The following is a 15,225-nucleotide window of genomic DNA, read 5'->3' as shown; positions in this document are numbered from 1 at the left end:
CTCCCATTACAACCCTAAAATGAGTTTCGTGTTTCCAAAGGCATCCCTTCCACTTTCTGCGGTTAGCCATCTCCAAAGCTCTCCTCCAATAACCTGCAACACTAATCAGCTCCAAGACTCGCCGAATCTCAGCCTCCCTCTTAAGCCTTTCCCAACTGTTCTCCAATCCAAGTTGGTCTTTCGTCCTGATATTTCAACAACAAATGATAACCTTAAAGACGACAAAGATGAACGTTCAACTCATACAAAACTAAACTTTGACATCTATTAACATTTCAGCAACATCTGCATAACTAATAGAATTTCAGAAGATTCTAACTACATGCAACTAACCGTTCGGGAATATTAAATGGGCCGGAGTACGTCATTGTACCGCGAGAGTTACCCTTGCTCCGTCGACAAACTGCTGCTCACCGGAAAGAAACCTTAACGTTTTGAGAAAAAAATTTGTGTCAAGTTATGGTCCCAACCTTTATATCTCCTTCTTTTTCATGTATATGACTTGGGCCCATTACTACTATATTTATCCTAATGTGTTTATCTTGGGCCCATTAACTTTAGTACTTTTTTTGTCCTTTTTAACAAAAACAAATTCTGTTGCAACTATTATATCAAAAACATTACTAAGTTGGGAACATTGTCTTTCATACTTTGTGTTGTCATCTATATTTAGTATTAACTCTATTGGTTGTTTTTTTTTTGCCCTTTTTCTATTTCGTTTTTTTTTCACTTTTTGACTATTGTCTTTTACTTATTTTCACTATATACAAATTATAAATATTTTATTTCTCACTTTAACTATTTATAACCTAATATCTAAACAATCATCCTATTATATTTATTTCTAAACATTTTAACTACCGACCCATCTTCCTTGCATTCTTTTTTTTTACTAATAACTCACTTTTTTCACATTTTTTTATTTACTCTATATATTTAAAAAAAATATTTATTAACAGATTATATTTTTTTAAAGGATTCTAATTTTATTTACATTTTCTATTCTTAGTCAAAACGATACACCAACCGACACCAGAACCCGTGCGGACGTACGGGTTTCCCACTAGTTTACACATAAATTTGTTGTATTTGAGTACGTCCAAAAGTGCAGTTTTGAGTTCTAGAAATAATTTTGATTTTTCCCTAGAATATGTGTGTGAGATATTGGATCGAACTCTAGTATGGTCGAAGGGTAGCTTCTTGGTTCGACAGGATTAAGCATGAAGTCGAAGGTTGTTCACATGTTTGTGTCGAAGATGCTAGGGTCGTTAGCATGTTAAATTAGGTTTTAGTGTTTAAACCCTAATTTGTTAAGTTAGCTTGTTTATTAAGTTGGCTTGTGTAATGGGCCTTGTGGCAAATGCCCATTAGATAGTAAGTTAGGTTTTATTATAAATAGCATACTAGTCTCTCATCATTGCTAAGCTGCAAATCCTAATTTAGGGTGAGAGAGGTTATTTGTTATTCTTGTAAACTTGTAATCTTGTTTTAAGAGAAAGTAAAAGAATAACAGTTATAACCAATTCTTGTGTTCTTCTTTTCTCCTCTCTAATTCCCTATTATACTTTGTTATTGGTATCGTTTTTCACAACAAATTGGTGCGGTGAGCGTGAAGAAGATGCCTTCAACAAAGTATGAGATTGAAAAGTTCACCGGAGTGAATGATTTCGGTCTGTGGCGCTTGAAGATGAAAGCCCTACTGGTTCAGCAGGGTTGTTTGGAAGTGTTGAAGGGAGAGGCAACCATGAATGCAGAATTGACGGCAGCGGAGAAGACGAATATGATCGAGAAAGCACACAGCGCAATTTTGTTGAGCCTTGGTGATAAGGTTCTCAGACATGTATCAAAGGAGACGACGGCATCAGGGTTATGGGTGAAACTTGAAAGTTTGTATATGACCAAATCGCTGGTAAATCGACTCTACCTGAAGTTTCAAAGAGGGTAGAAATTCCAACCTTCAAATCCTTGAAGTTCTGGCCAAAGTGATGATTTCAACAACTTCTAAACATCAATTAGGAAGTGTTTGAACCACTCACACACCCCAAAACACCTTAAAACTCAGAATCATCATCTCACTTCCCAACTATGCATAACACTAGCCTTATCATGCCAAAATCAATTCCAGGCCAATTCTGTCCAAGCTAATCATCCAAACACATTCCATATACCATATGTGAGCTATCCCAACCATCATTCATGACCTGTAACCTCTGAATCTTCAAATTCGATTCATACTCCAAAGCTCTGCAGATCGGCTCCCATGGCTTTGCTCAGATGAATTCAATCCACTCCAAGCATCCAGACATGTTCCATAATCATCATTGAAGCTATCCAGATCATTACAAAGCATCTGTAACACCTCTAGCTCGAAATTCAATCTCCAGTTTTGCCGTTTTTGAAGGTAAGCCTCATGAACTTCAAACTCATACATACATGCATCATAAACAAAATATTGATATACCATCTTGTTTCTGCACCTATGAGGATCATTAACCCTCAATCAATTGCATCATAACTTGCATACACACGATTTCACATTGAATTTCAGTTCTAGGGTTCTTCATGTTCATGCGAAAATTGACCACCTTAGAGAAAAAATAAATGAATGGTGCGATCAACATCATGTTCCTCGTGCAAAACCGAGTGAGATAGACCCTTTACTTGATCAAAACAACACAGTTTTGAAGATTTTCGAATTTCAGTTGAAGGTGTGTTCTTTGCGCCATTTTTTTGATTCAGAAAATTCAAAGGCTTGTTTTTAAATATAATCAATTGAACGCGTGTGTATTACAAGCCACAAGCGTGGCTCAGTTGGTAAGTGTTTTGGTTAGTGAGAGTGAGGGCGTGAGTTCAAACCTTTGTGGAGACAAAACCATTTTTTTTAACACATATTTTCTTCATTTTCTTTACAACTTCATCTAATTAATTAACCAATCAAAATTAATTATTTTTACTTCATTTTTTGCACACTTCATATTTAATATATATATTTTATGAATATCCAAAGAAAATCACAAAAAATATTTATTTAATGTGTTTTTTATTAAGTTTAAAGTGACTTGTTTTTTAAATGTTTTAATACATTAAAAATAGTTTTTCACTTGATTTTTAAAACTTAATCACTTGTAAATATTTTGTGATCAAACCCTAATTATTTAGGTATTAATTAAGTATAATATTTGTTTTTATCTTAATTAAGTGGACTTTTTTTCAAATTTCAAACCGTTTTAAAACGAACGATCACAGTTTTTCAAAACGATAAAACCATTTCTTTTTGGTTTTCTTTTCAAAAGAAACTATTGATTAAATCTTTTTTGATTGATCAATTGATTTTTAAAACTTGGGCCTCTCGAATATTAGAGAGTATAAGTCCCATTCCTTTTTCTTTGTACAGTTTTTCTTTAAACAGAAAACTTCTTTCAAAACAAAACTTTCAAACTGTTTTCAAAACGACGAAACCTCGCGTTTTTAACAAAACAATCAAACATGTTTTATAAAATAAAACATGGGCCTCCACATAGGTATAAGTCCCATTCCCTTACATAAAATTAGGTATTTCATTGTACATACACCTTTTTGTACATACCTCGATCAATTTGATTTTTAACCTCGAATAACAAATCAAAAATGAAGGTTTTCTTTAAATCTTCCCAAAAATACCATGGGCCTCCATGTAGGTATAAGTCCCAAGCCCCTTTGTAAATATTTGTTTACATAGCTTTTGAATAAACTCAATGGACCTCTCCCGAGTATAAGTCCCGAGCCCCGTGTATACAAACGGATCATCCTTACAGGTATATTTCCTTCATAAACTCCATTGTATACACACACCTTGTCATATGTAACTGTTCATATTTGTTAATATTTGTTCATGTACTTGTTCATATTTGTTCGTACTTGTTCATATTTGTGATTATGTTATATATACTTGTTCAACTTAGTACAACACTAGGTTCCCCGTAGCCTCCTATTGGGCTTCGTGCAAAGAATCTCCCTAGTTTAGGTTAGGACATAGAGTATGGTTTCCCGGTGAAATCGCTCTAAGAGCTCAAACCAACTATACCATGCCTCCTCTTGGGCTTCGTACAAACGACTTGTCCCTCCCATAGCCTCCTCTTGGGCTTACAATGCAAGGACCCTCCCATAGCCTCCTCTTGGGCTTACAATGCAAGGACCCTCGGATAGCCTCCTCTTGAGCTTCGTACAAGGACCCACGGGCTTCTTATAAGCATCCCCAATATCCAAAACAAATACTCTAGGAGATTCGACATTTACCATCTCTATGATAGGAGTATCTCATCTATATCATCACAAACAATCAATCAATCAAATTTCTCTTTTGCCACAAGGCTGGCTAATCAATCAAACCTTTTGCCACCAGGCTGGCTGATTAATCAAAGTTTTTGCCACAAGGCTGGCTTCGTTGAAACTTTTGCCACAAGGCTGGCTGATGAATCAAAAATTTTTGTCACAAGGCTGACTTCATTGAAAGTTTTTGCCACAAGGCTGGATAATCAACTTGTTTTTGCCACAAGGCTGGCTAAACAAAAAAACATCTTTATCATTCTAAGCACCATAAGTGGCACAGCCCAGGGCTTATAATGAAAAGATTTCAAACAAAAAACAAACAGATGTATGTGATGATATAGATTAGATACATCGAACATTTAGATGACAAGGTCGTATCCCTGGCGAGCAAAACTTCTCCCTCAACATCCCTTTGAGAATACGTAGGGACAAGGTCGTATCCTTGGCGAGCAAAACTTCTCCCTCAAACCATTCAAACCTTAGCACCTGTAGACCCTGAGCTACAGATGCTCTGATTCCCTCTAAGGGATATGTATGCAGAGGATCGCGATGATCTTTGCGAGCATAATCAAACAAACACCTTAGTTTCCCACCTATCTCACAACAGAACCTCCTCAATAGCATAGAATGAAACAAACATAACAAAGAAGCCTATAGAGTACTAGAGATACGTTGGGTGCTAATACCTTCCCTTCGTATAACCAACCCTCTTACCCAAGATCTCTCCCCCACTTTTAAGGTTATTGCAGCTTTTTTCCTTTTCCTACTTTGGAAATAATAAAAAGTTTGGTCGTGACAAAAACAAAGAAAAATCTTTTTCTTGAGCACTCGAGCCCAAAGAAGGCATCAGGTGTCTCATCCCACAAACAATTTTTTTCCCCGCGACAGAAAAATGGCGACTTCACTGGGGACCATCTTTTTATTGTTTCCAAAGAAAGGGTTAATTCTGATTGTTATGTTTTTTACGTGTTTGGTTCTGTGGTTCTGTTACATCTGTGGTTCTGTTACAAGTGATACATTATGGACAAATCCTAACCCGGATTAAGTACACATAAGAATTAGGTGGAGGGTATAGTCATGTATGGCATACAAGGAGTCAGTCCTTAAAAAGCTGGCATGAGAATCCTTCCGCTCAGTGGAGGTTCCTTGTTGGTAGTATATGTTTAGCAAGTTCAGTTGCGAAGACATTATTGCTTTCATTGAACTGTAGAAGCTGAGTTGGCTGTAGAACCCATAACCCATCCTGGCCTTATTAGGTTGTGGCGCAGAAACTATTCAGGTGAAGACTTTGATTAGTTGTCATGCGGAGAGCCACACTCAGACGAGTTTTTCTTGAGAATATTGCTAGCTCACAAGTTCAGTTGTGCAAGCCGGTAATATCCGAAAGAAAAATGTAGACTCTGACGTATCAGTAGAACATGTTGTGCAGGTGATTAACCCCTAGTACTATCCCATGTTTGGTTCTCTGACCTCATGCTCGTGACGCTGAACCTTTGAACCTATGTGTACCATGTTTGAATTACCATGTTTGTATTACCATGTTTGTAGTACCATGTTTGCATTATCATGTTTGCCTTACCATGTTTGTATATGTGGCATTCATCCACCCATGCATTCATACATTAAAAAAAAATCCATCTTTTCCATAAAAACATGATTTTTCCAAAAAAATTTAGAGTTTTCTTTGCAAACATAATAGGATCAAGTTATGGAGTGGGTAAAAAGGCATACCAAAAAGTACGGTTTCAAAGTACCTAATGTGGAAAGACTGAGAGAGTTGGCATCTTTTGTACAAGATCCTTCCGATTTTAGGAAAAGCCATGGAAAGATTTTGCCTATCTTAAACACTCATGTTAATGAAGGACTTCTCAAAACTCTGGTTCAGTTATATGATCCCGTCTACCGATGTTTCACCTTTCCAGACTACCAGTTGGCACCAACCTTGGCAAGAGAAAGAATGCCTCGGAGGCAAGAAAAGAAGAAAGATTTTGAGCGTTTCGAGGAAATCCCTTAAGCAAGGGAAACTCGGATTGCTCTTTGGTTTGTTTTTTTTAGAAGTTGGGAACTTACGCCTGAATGGGACCCTTAAGCAAGGGAGATCCAAGCACTCGAACATTCCCTTAAGCAAGGGACGTTCAAACTTCCATTCCCTTTTTAAGAATTTTCACTTTGATTATTAGTGTTTTAAGTATTTTCTTTGTATTTTTTATGGGATTTAATTCAAGTATTTGTTAGATGATTTAAAGTTGTAAAAGAAAAGAAACTAGCCTAAGTGAAAACTAGCCTAATATGAAATGGGATTTCTACCTAATGTTATCATGGTTTCTACCTAAAGGTTAGGAATAAAAGAAACATGGAAAATAAAGTCACAATTATAAGCAAAGATATAGTACAATATTACACACAAGCATGAAGTAACAAGTCAAAATATAGTAAAATGAAGTAAAATACTATTTTTTTTATGTTGATTTTTATGAGAGAAATTGAATTACAAGTCAAGTAAAAAGACTAAAACAATTAGCCTAAAACTAATTTTTTTTTTATGTGACAAATGGATTAAATGTCTAAAAACAACAAGAAAAATCAGCATTTTTTATTATTAAAAGAAGTGACAAAAATCTAATTAAAATCTAAAAGAATAAAATAAAAAAAATAAAATAAGGAAATATGGGGGTGCAATCCTGAATTGCAGGGTGTGAAAAGCAGGGCGCATGGCCCATAGAGCTTAAGGCCCAGGAACGTTTATTGTTGTTCAGAATTCACAAAAAAAGAGACTATAGGCCCTGAGGGTATGAATTAGCAATTGTTGGCCCAATTTTATTGTATTTGATCCATCAATGTTTATTCAGATTTCAATTATTATTTAAAATAAACAAATTAAAAGAAAAACGATTAATTAAAAAAATAGAAAAATAAATGAAAGAGGGAAATTAGGTTACCTGGAGAAATGCCGATCCCAATTCCCTCGTTCAAGGCTCCCGCGGCGGCGTTCTCTTTGTCTCCGATCGGAGGTTCTTTACCGTCGCGAATCTTACCCTCGACTCTGTCCTCTTATCTCACTTCTCGTTCGCAATCTCTCTGCACCTTGACTTCTTCGTTTCTCGCCTCTCAAACCTCGGCTTTCAATCTCTTTCACCTTCTCCGATTCACCTCTGGTTCATCTTTTCCGACTTCATCAGAGTAACGGTTACCGAAGCCGCTCACTCCGGCGGTGGATGCGACGGCAATTCAAAAAGGCCAGAGAAATGAGAAGCTTGAATCGGTAATGATCTTGACATTTTCTTCCAATTGAACACTGCGTTGGAGCTTATTGGATGCCGTTTGTCGCAGGTTGTAGAAGATGATGATGATTGATGAACTTGCAGAAGGTTGATTCGATGAAGACGATTTGGTGCCGGTGATGATTGAACGGTTACGATGATGAATTCAGATAGAAAGATTGGAGAATTGTGAAGATGTTTTTACAGCCTTTTTTGATTGAATTTGGAGAAGAAGCTTTAAAGGATTGAGAGGATTGAAGCAGAGTGTGAAGTGATGAAGATGATGGCAAAGGTGTGGAAGTGGTGGAAGAGTGTGGTGGTTATGATGCGTGTCTGAACAATGGTTGAAGAAGATGAAGGTGAAGTACTGAGTGAAGATGAAGATGAATGAGTATGGAGAAGATTGAAAATGGTGGAGGAATGGAAGAGGAAGATTTGAAGAATTGTGGAGATCGAGATGGGTGAAAGAAGATGAAGAAAAATGGAGATTGAGAGTGGAAGAATGATGGAGAGGATGAGGATTGAGAAAATGGTTGAGAGCTTCTGAATTGGAGGGAAATTCTATTATATAGAGGAGAGGGAATTTGATTCAGTTAGAGCTTGAATGATTGGAGCCCTTGGATTGAGAGAGTTTGTTATGTGATGAATGGAGGAGATTGAGTCTGATTAAGAGGTTAGTTACAAACTGTTTTTTTTTTGTGTTATGTTAGTTATGGACTGTTATGAGTGTTAGGAATTGTTAGAAATCGGTTAGGATTCTGTTACAAAACTGAGGGAGTTAGTTATAGTTAGAAACAGTTGTGAATTGGTTAGAAGCTGTGAGTTGGGAAACTGTTATCTGTTATAATTCTGTCTGCCGAGCTGGAAATTAGTTAGAGATTAATGAGGAATCACCCAAATTTTGAATTGCCAACAGCTGAATTAGATGACTTGATAAATTATTGTTTGACAGCAGCAATATCTATTGAACCTACGGGGCCAGCACTAGCTTCTTTTCAAATCCCTTCTTTGTTATCATTGCATGGCTCTGGTTTTACCAACTTAGAACCAGCAGAATTTGCGGCACCAATAGTACCTGCCAGCCTTGGCAAACTAATAACTCAAATCTGTCTAGCCAGTACTGCCTGAATTTAGAATATGAACTCGATATACTTGAACTGTCCTCATGGGCCTGTATTTGGATGGGAAGTGTGTATGTATGAATGTGAGTTTGGATTGTTAATAGGGATTGGGTTCAAAAACAGTGGGCTGAATGTGTTTGTGATAGTAAGGAATTGTTTGATTTTTGTATGGAATTGTATGAATGTATGGAGTTTTGAAACCTGCTGCAGAATTGATTTTCTTATGGTTTTTTTTTTTGCAGGATCACATGGAAGCTTGGTGGAAGCATGGAGATGAACGAAAGACTTTGAAGAGATTTACTTATTGGATGCAAGGTGGAGTGACTCAAAGGCTTGGAGAAAGATAGGTCTAGGACATAGATACAATCTTGAAATGTAATAACAGGATATTTATATTTGTGTATATTTTTTTTTGCAAGTGCACTTGAACAATGTTAGCCTTGTATGGACTAAATAAACTAAAAAATGTGAATGATGTAAGGTTGGTCTTATAATAAATGTGATGTAAGAATATTCTTAATAATGAAGTTTGGAAGTTTGTGATGATCTCGACTTTGGCTATGGATCTTGAATGGAATGGTATTAAACCTTTGAGACCAACTATTGTATGCAGGTACCTTAAATCCGCCCTTGGGTGTACTTCAAATTTTCATTTTCAAATGTGTAATGATAAAAGTCTCATAAATTAACCGAGATAAACTTGAATTGATCACTTGGAGGGGATAGATATAAAGAATACCATGCCACCATGTCTCGTAATCCAAACCTCAATTAATTAGAGAATAAACCAAGATCGTTTCAATGAAGTTCTCATATAGAAAGTTGTTAATTTGGTGAAGAAGCATCAAAACCCTAACTTCATCAATCATGATTAGTAAAAGAAACAAACTTGGATCTCTCTTGAAGTATAGTAAACCCTAGCTCTTCAATATCCTTAATCCCAATGCCAGATTTATTGATTAGATGAATGCATGATTTTATTGATGACCTGAGATGTAAATGAATGAGATATGTACGTCAATTAAGAATAATTAGATGGGCAAATTTTGGGGTGCAACAGTTACACCCTGAAGATCCTGAAGATTGTGACTCGTCTTATGCTCTTCAAGAAGTAGAAGAAGACTGTCTCAACTCTACAAAGAACAAGGTTGACAAACCAGGACCTTCAAATCCTGCTCGACCAGCGGTCAATGTCAATACTGAAGATAACTCTGAGGGGAATTTTCCTGAATACATAATACACAGAGGAGTTCGTTGCTACTGGAAAGCTGTCGACGTTCCGAATGTTGTTCGCCGCTCAAAGTAATCACCTCGCTGTTATTTTGACCTCCTGCCTAGCCCAAAGCAGAGAGATGTTTTATAGTGCTTTGCTTTTAAATGTTCCGCCCAAATAACTTTGTGTATAGGGCTTTGTTTTAAAAATGAATCATAAATAAAGTGTCATTTTGAATTTCCCTACATTATGTGTTTTATTTTTTGCTTTTTCTGGAAATGGTAATCCTAAAAAACCAAAAAAAAAATCTTTTCCAAAAAAAATCTGCATACACTCTTGCATTCATAGTTTTTTCTGAAATAAATATAAATCATATGTGTAGATTAACTATTAATAAACCCATTGAATGCAATAACCCTATGCCCTCTCCCAACTTTGAGTTTCCTGTGTTCAAAGCCGAAGAAGAGGAAGAAGAAGAGATCCCGGACGAGATCTCCCGATTACTTAAGCACGAGGAAAGAGCCATTCTGCCTCACAAAGAGCCTTTAGAAAAGATCAACTTGGGTTCTGAAGAAGACAAAAAAGAAGTGACCATTGGATCGCTGCTTGATGCTGATATCAAGAGTAAGTTGACAGACCTTCTCAAAGAATATGTTGACGTGTTTGCATGGTCCTACCAAGATATGCTTGGGTTGGATACCAATATTGTTAAGCATTACTTGCCATTGAAGCCAGAATGTCCGCCAGTTAAGCAGAAATTGCGAAGGACTCACCCTGATATGGCTAACAAGATCAAAATGGAAGTTCAAAAACAGCTCGACGCAGGTTTTCTTGTCACCTCCGAGTATCCTCAATGGTTGGCCAACATAGTGCCAGTTCCGAAGATAGATGGCAAAGTCAGAATGTGTGTTGACTACCGTGACTTGAACAAGGCCAGTCCAAAAGATGACTTTCCATTACCACATATCGACATGCTGGTTGATAACACCGCTAAGTTCAGCGTCTTTTCTTTCATGGACGGGTTTTCCGGTTATAATCAGATCAAGATGGCTCCCGAAGACATGGAGAAGACATCTTTCATCACCCAATTGGTAGCTTTTTCTACAAAGTGATGCCGTTTGGATTAAAGAATGCAGGCGCTACTTACCAAAGGGCAATGACTACTCTCTTTCATGACATGATGCATAAAGAAATTGAAGTTTATGTGGACGACATGATAGCCAAGTCCAGCACAGAAGAAGAACATATTGAATACCTTTTGAAGTTGTTTCAACGACTAAGGAAATATCAGCTTCGCTTGAATCCTAACAAATGTACTTTTGGGGTTAGATCTGGAAAACTCTTGGGTTTCATTGTCAGCCAAAGAGGTATTGAAGTAGATCCCGACAAAGTCAGAGCTATTCAAGAGATGCCTGCACCAAAAACTGAAAAGCAAGTAAGAGGATTTCTCGGATGATTAAACTATATCTCCAGATTTATCTCTCAAATGACTGCTACTTGTGGGCCAATTTTCAAGCTTCTCCGCAAAGATCAAGGGGTCGTATGGACTGAAGATTGCCAGAAAGCGTTCGACAGTATCAAGGAATACCTGTTAGAACCACCAATATTGATTCCTCCAGTTGAAGGAAGACCACTAATCATGTACCTTACCGTGTTAGAAGAATCCATGGGTTGTATGCTTGGACAGCAAGATGAAACCGGTAAGAAGGAGCATGCCATCTATTACCTGAGTAAGAAATTCATAGATTGTGAGTCTCGTTACTCCATGCTCGAAATAACATGTTGTGCTTTGGCTTGGACTTCAAAACGTCTCCGCCAATACATGATCAACAATACTACTTGGTTAATCTCCAAAATGGATCCGATCAAGTATGTCTTTGAAAAGCCTGCCTTAACAGGAAGGATTGCCCGATGGCAAATGCTGTTATCCGAGTATGACATCGAGTACCGTGCTCAAAAAGCGGTCAAAGGAAGCATTCTCGCTGATCATTTGGCGCATCAACCAATTAATGAATATCAATCTCTCAAGTTGGACTTTCCTGACGAAGATGTCATGTACTTAAAGATGAAAGATTGTGACGAACCGTTACCTGAAGAAGGTCCTGATCCTGGATCAAGATGGGGCCTAATTTTCGATGGAGCTGTTAACGCTTTTGGCAATGGAATTGGGGCAGTCATCATCACTCCCAAGGGTACTCATATCCCATTCTCCGCCAGATTGCTATTTGATTGCACCAACAACGTCGCAGAATATGAAGCTTGTATCATGGGTCCTAGACATATATGGAGATTCAGCCCTTGTGATCAACCAAATCAAAGACAAGTGGGAAACTTACCACCCTGGTTTGATTCCTTACAGAGATTATGCAAGACGTCTGTTGACTTTCTTCAACAAGGTTGAATTGCATCATATACCTCGAGATCATAATCGAATGGCAGACGCCTTGGCTACCCTATCTTCCATGTTCAAAGTCAGTCATTGGAATGATATGCCTAAAGTCAGAATTATGCGCCTTGAAAGGCCCGCCTATGTGTTTGCAACTTAAGCAGTCATCGATGATAAACCGTGGTTCCACGACATCAAACGCTTCCTTCAAACTCAAGAGTACCCACTTGGGGCATCAAACAAAGATAAGAAAACTCTAAGGAGACTTTCTGGCAGTTTCTTCCTGAACGGAGATGTGCTATACAAAAGAAACTTCGACATGGTTTTGCTCAGATGCGTGGATAGACACGAAGCAGACATGTTAATGCATGAAGTGCATGAAGGGTCCTTTGGAACCCATTCGAATGGGCATGCAATGTCCAAAAAGATCTTAAGAGCAGGATACTATTGGTTGACAATGGAATCTGATTGTTATAAACACGTGAAAAGATGCCACGAGTGCCAGATCTACGCAGATAAGATCCATGTGCCACCGACTCTACTCAACGTTCTCTCATCTCCATGGCCTTTCTCCATGTGGGGTATCGACATGATCGGGATGATCGAACCAAAAGCTTCAAACGGTCATTGTTTCATCTTGGTGGCTATTGATTACTTCACCAAATGGGTCGAAGCAGCATCTTATGCCAATGTTACAAGACAAGTGGTTGTGAGGTTTATCAAGAATAACATCATTTGCCGATATGGTGTTCCCAGCAAGATCATTACTGACAATGGTTCAAACTTGAACAACAAAATGATGAAAGAATTGTGTGAGGAATTCAAGATTGAGCATCATAACTCTTCTCCTTACAGACCAAAAATGAATGGCGTCATCGAAGCCGCCAACAAGAACATTAAGAAAATCGTCCAGAAAATTGTCGTCACTTACAAAGACTGGCATGAAATGCTGCCATTTGCTTTACATGGATACCGTACTTCAGTGCGTACTTCAACAGGGGAAACTCCCTTTTCTCTAGTATACGGCATGGAAGCTGTGCTCCCCGTAGAAGTTGAAATCCCATCAATGAGAGTCCTCATGGAGACTAAGTTATCAGAGGCTGAATGGTGTCAAAACAGATACGATCAGTTGAACTTAATCGAAGAAAAACGTATGACTGTTCTATGCCATGGACAGTTATACCAAGCAAGGATGAAACAAGCCTTCAATAAAAAGGTTTGACCTCGTGAATTTCAATAAGGCGACCTCGTGCTTAAAAAGATCTTGTCTTTTCAACCAGATTCTAGGGGCAAATGGTCTCCTAATTACGAAGGCCCGTATGTTGTCAAAAGAACATTTTCTGGCGGCGCCATGACTCTTGCAACCATGGATGGTGATGAACTCCCACATCCTGTGAATGCTGATGCAGTCAAGAAATACTTTGTCTAAAAAAGACAAAAGAACAGCTCGGTAAGTCGAAAACCCGCAAAGGGCAACTTAGGCAAAAATGAGCGTCTCGGTGGACTGAAAACCCGAAAGGGTGGTCCAGGCAAAAATTAGAGACAATAAACAGAAAAAATTTATCCTGGTAGATTGAAAACCTGAAAGGGCAATCTAGGTAAAAATTAAGGATTTATGACAAAGTAACTGCATCAGTCCGTACTTCGTCACCTGAGGAGTCTTTTTCATCAAAGGATCTTCAATCAAATCATCGCCAATCTGAAGCGACAAGCACAGTTGGAACTCAAAGTTGTTAGGGAGAATAGTGGTTATTGCTTTCAACGTAGCCTTTTCCGCATAATTACCATTTCCAACTTTTGTAAATACAATATGGAATCATGCCTTTAGCTGATTGCCATCCTATAAAATAAATTTGAGCCTTGTGCCCATTTGTTTGCAATCTCTAATTTCTTTCAGCTTGCAAAATGACGCTTTAATTGTGTTATTCACTTTAGAAAGAAAGAAATAAGTTTTAAATGAATTTACTTTTCCTTTCTTTTCAAAATAAAAGCGAAACTTTCCTTTGAGTTGTGAACAACAGAAGGAACATCAACAGCTATCTCCATAGGATGAACAAAAGGATTCTCCCTGAGAAGTGTTCTTTTCCTCAAAAGAGATGATGAGACAGCGGTATTCTTATCCCAAAAAAGAATTCCTAAACCAATTACCCCTCGCGGTAGACAAGTTCTCTTATCCCTAGTGAAGAAGTTCTTCCATCTCAATAAGAAAAGATGCTTATCTTCCCCAGAGAAGTTTAAAGCATGCAACACCATTCATCACCCATGTTATCTGCACCGTGTTGAAGAACATATGTCGAGTATCTGGTTGTATTGCGACGTTGGTCCCTCTCCAGTATATACTTCTCTGTCTGTTAGTATCGTCAGCATGCATGCGACATTCATGACATTCATCATTCATACATACTTGCATCATTTATGCATTCTTGCATTTTTCAATGTTTGCTTCAAAATCACTCGTTTAGGATATATCTATCCCAAAAAAAAAAGAGAAACAGGTATGGGCGTTTCATCTCTCCAAGTAGGTCGTCACCCATAAGCAAAAAGAACATATTCTTTCTCCAGTTCCCCACTGAGATCATTCCTCATGGAAGAAGGTTGCTTTAGTTTCTCCTCTCAAAACGAAGAAGAAAATCCCCAGTGGAGTTCATCCCTCATTGGGTACAAAGTCTTGTTTGACCGTTTCCTTCCAATTCATTCATGGATAGAACCTTGTCTTTACCCGAAATTCAAATTCCGATTCCCCAAATAGAGTCATGAAAAACAGACAATAAGCAATAGCCTCATCATCCGAGCAGCTTATGTCTCTTTCAAAAGATTTTTCCTCTCTAGGAAATCAATCATGAAGACCATGTGACAATCAGGGCCTTATTACTGTTCACAAGGCTGAATAACCAGTAATTTCCATAGCAAAGTCTCTAGAATCATTTTATCACTTGG

At 37.8% G+C, this 15,225-nt stretch overlaps 1 long non-coding RNA gene across 1 annotated transcript; it reads left to right on the top strand.

Annotated features, from left to right (window-relative positions):
• The first annotated feature begins 7,224 nt into the window (after positions 1-7,224).
• On the top strand, positions 7,225-9,182 carry LOC131640046 (uncharacterized). The gene is made up of 3 exons (XR_009295131.1): positions 7,225-7,570; positions 7,639-8,241; positions 8,932-9,182. It is a non-coding gene; the product is annotated as an uncharacterized LOC131640046 (long non-coding RNA).
• Positions 9,183-15,225: the final 6,043 nt, after the last annotated feature.

Source organism: Vicia villosa, unplaced genomic scaffold (genome assembly GCF_029867415.1).
Source record: "Vicia villosa cultivar HV-30 ecotype Madison, WI unplaced genomic scaffold, Vvil1.0 ctg.002913F_1_1, whole genome shotgun sequence".
Classification (NCBI taxonomy): Eukaryota; Viridiplantae; Streptophyta; class Magnoliopsida; order Fabales; family Fabaceae; genus Vicia; species Vicia villosa.
Note: the sequence above shows the minus strand (reverse complement) of the source record. Positions and strands in the feature narration are given on the sequence as shown.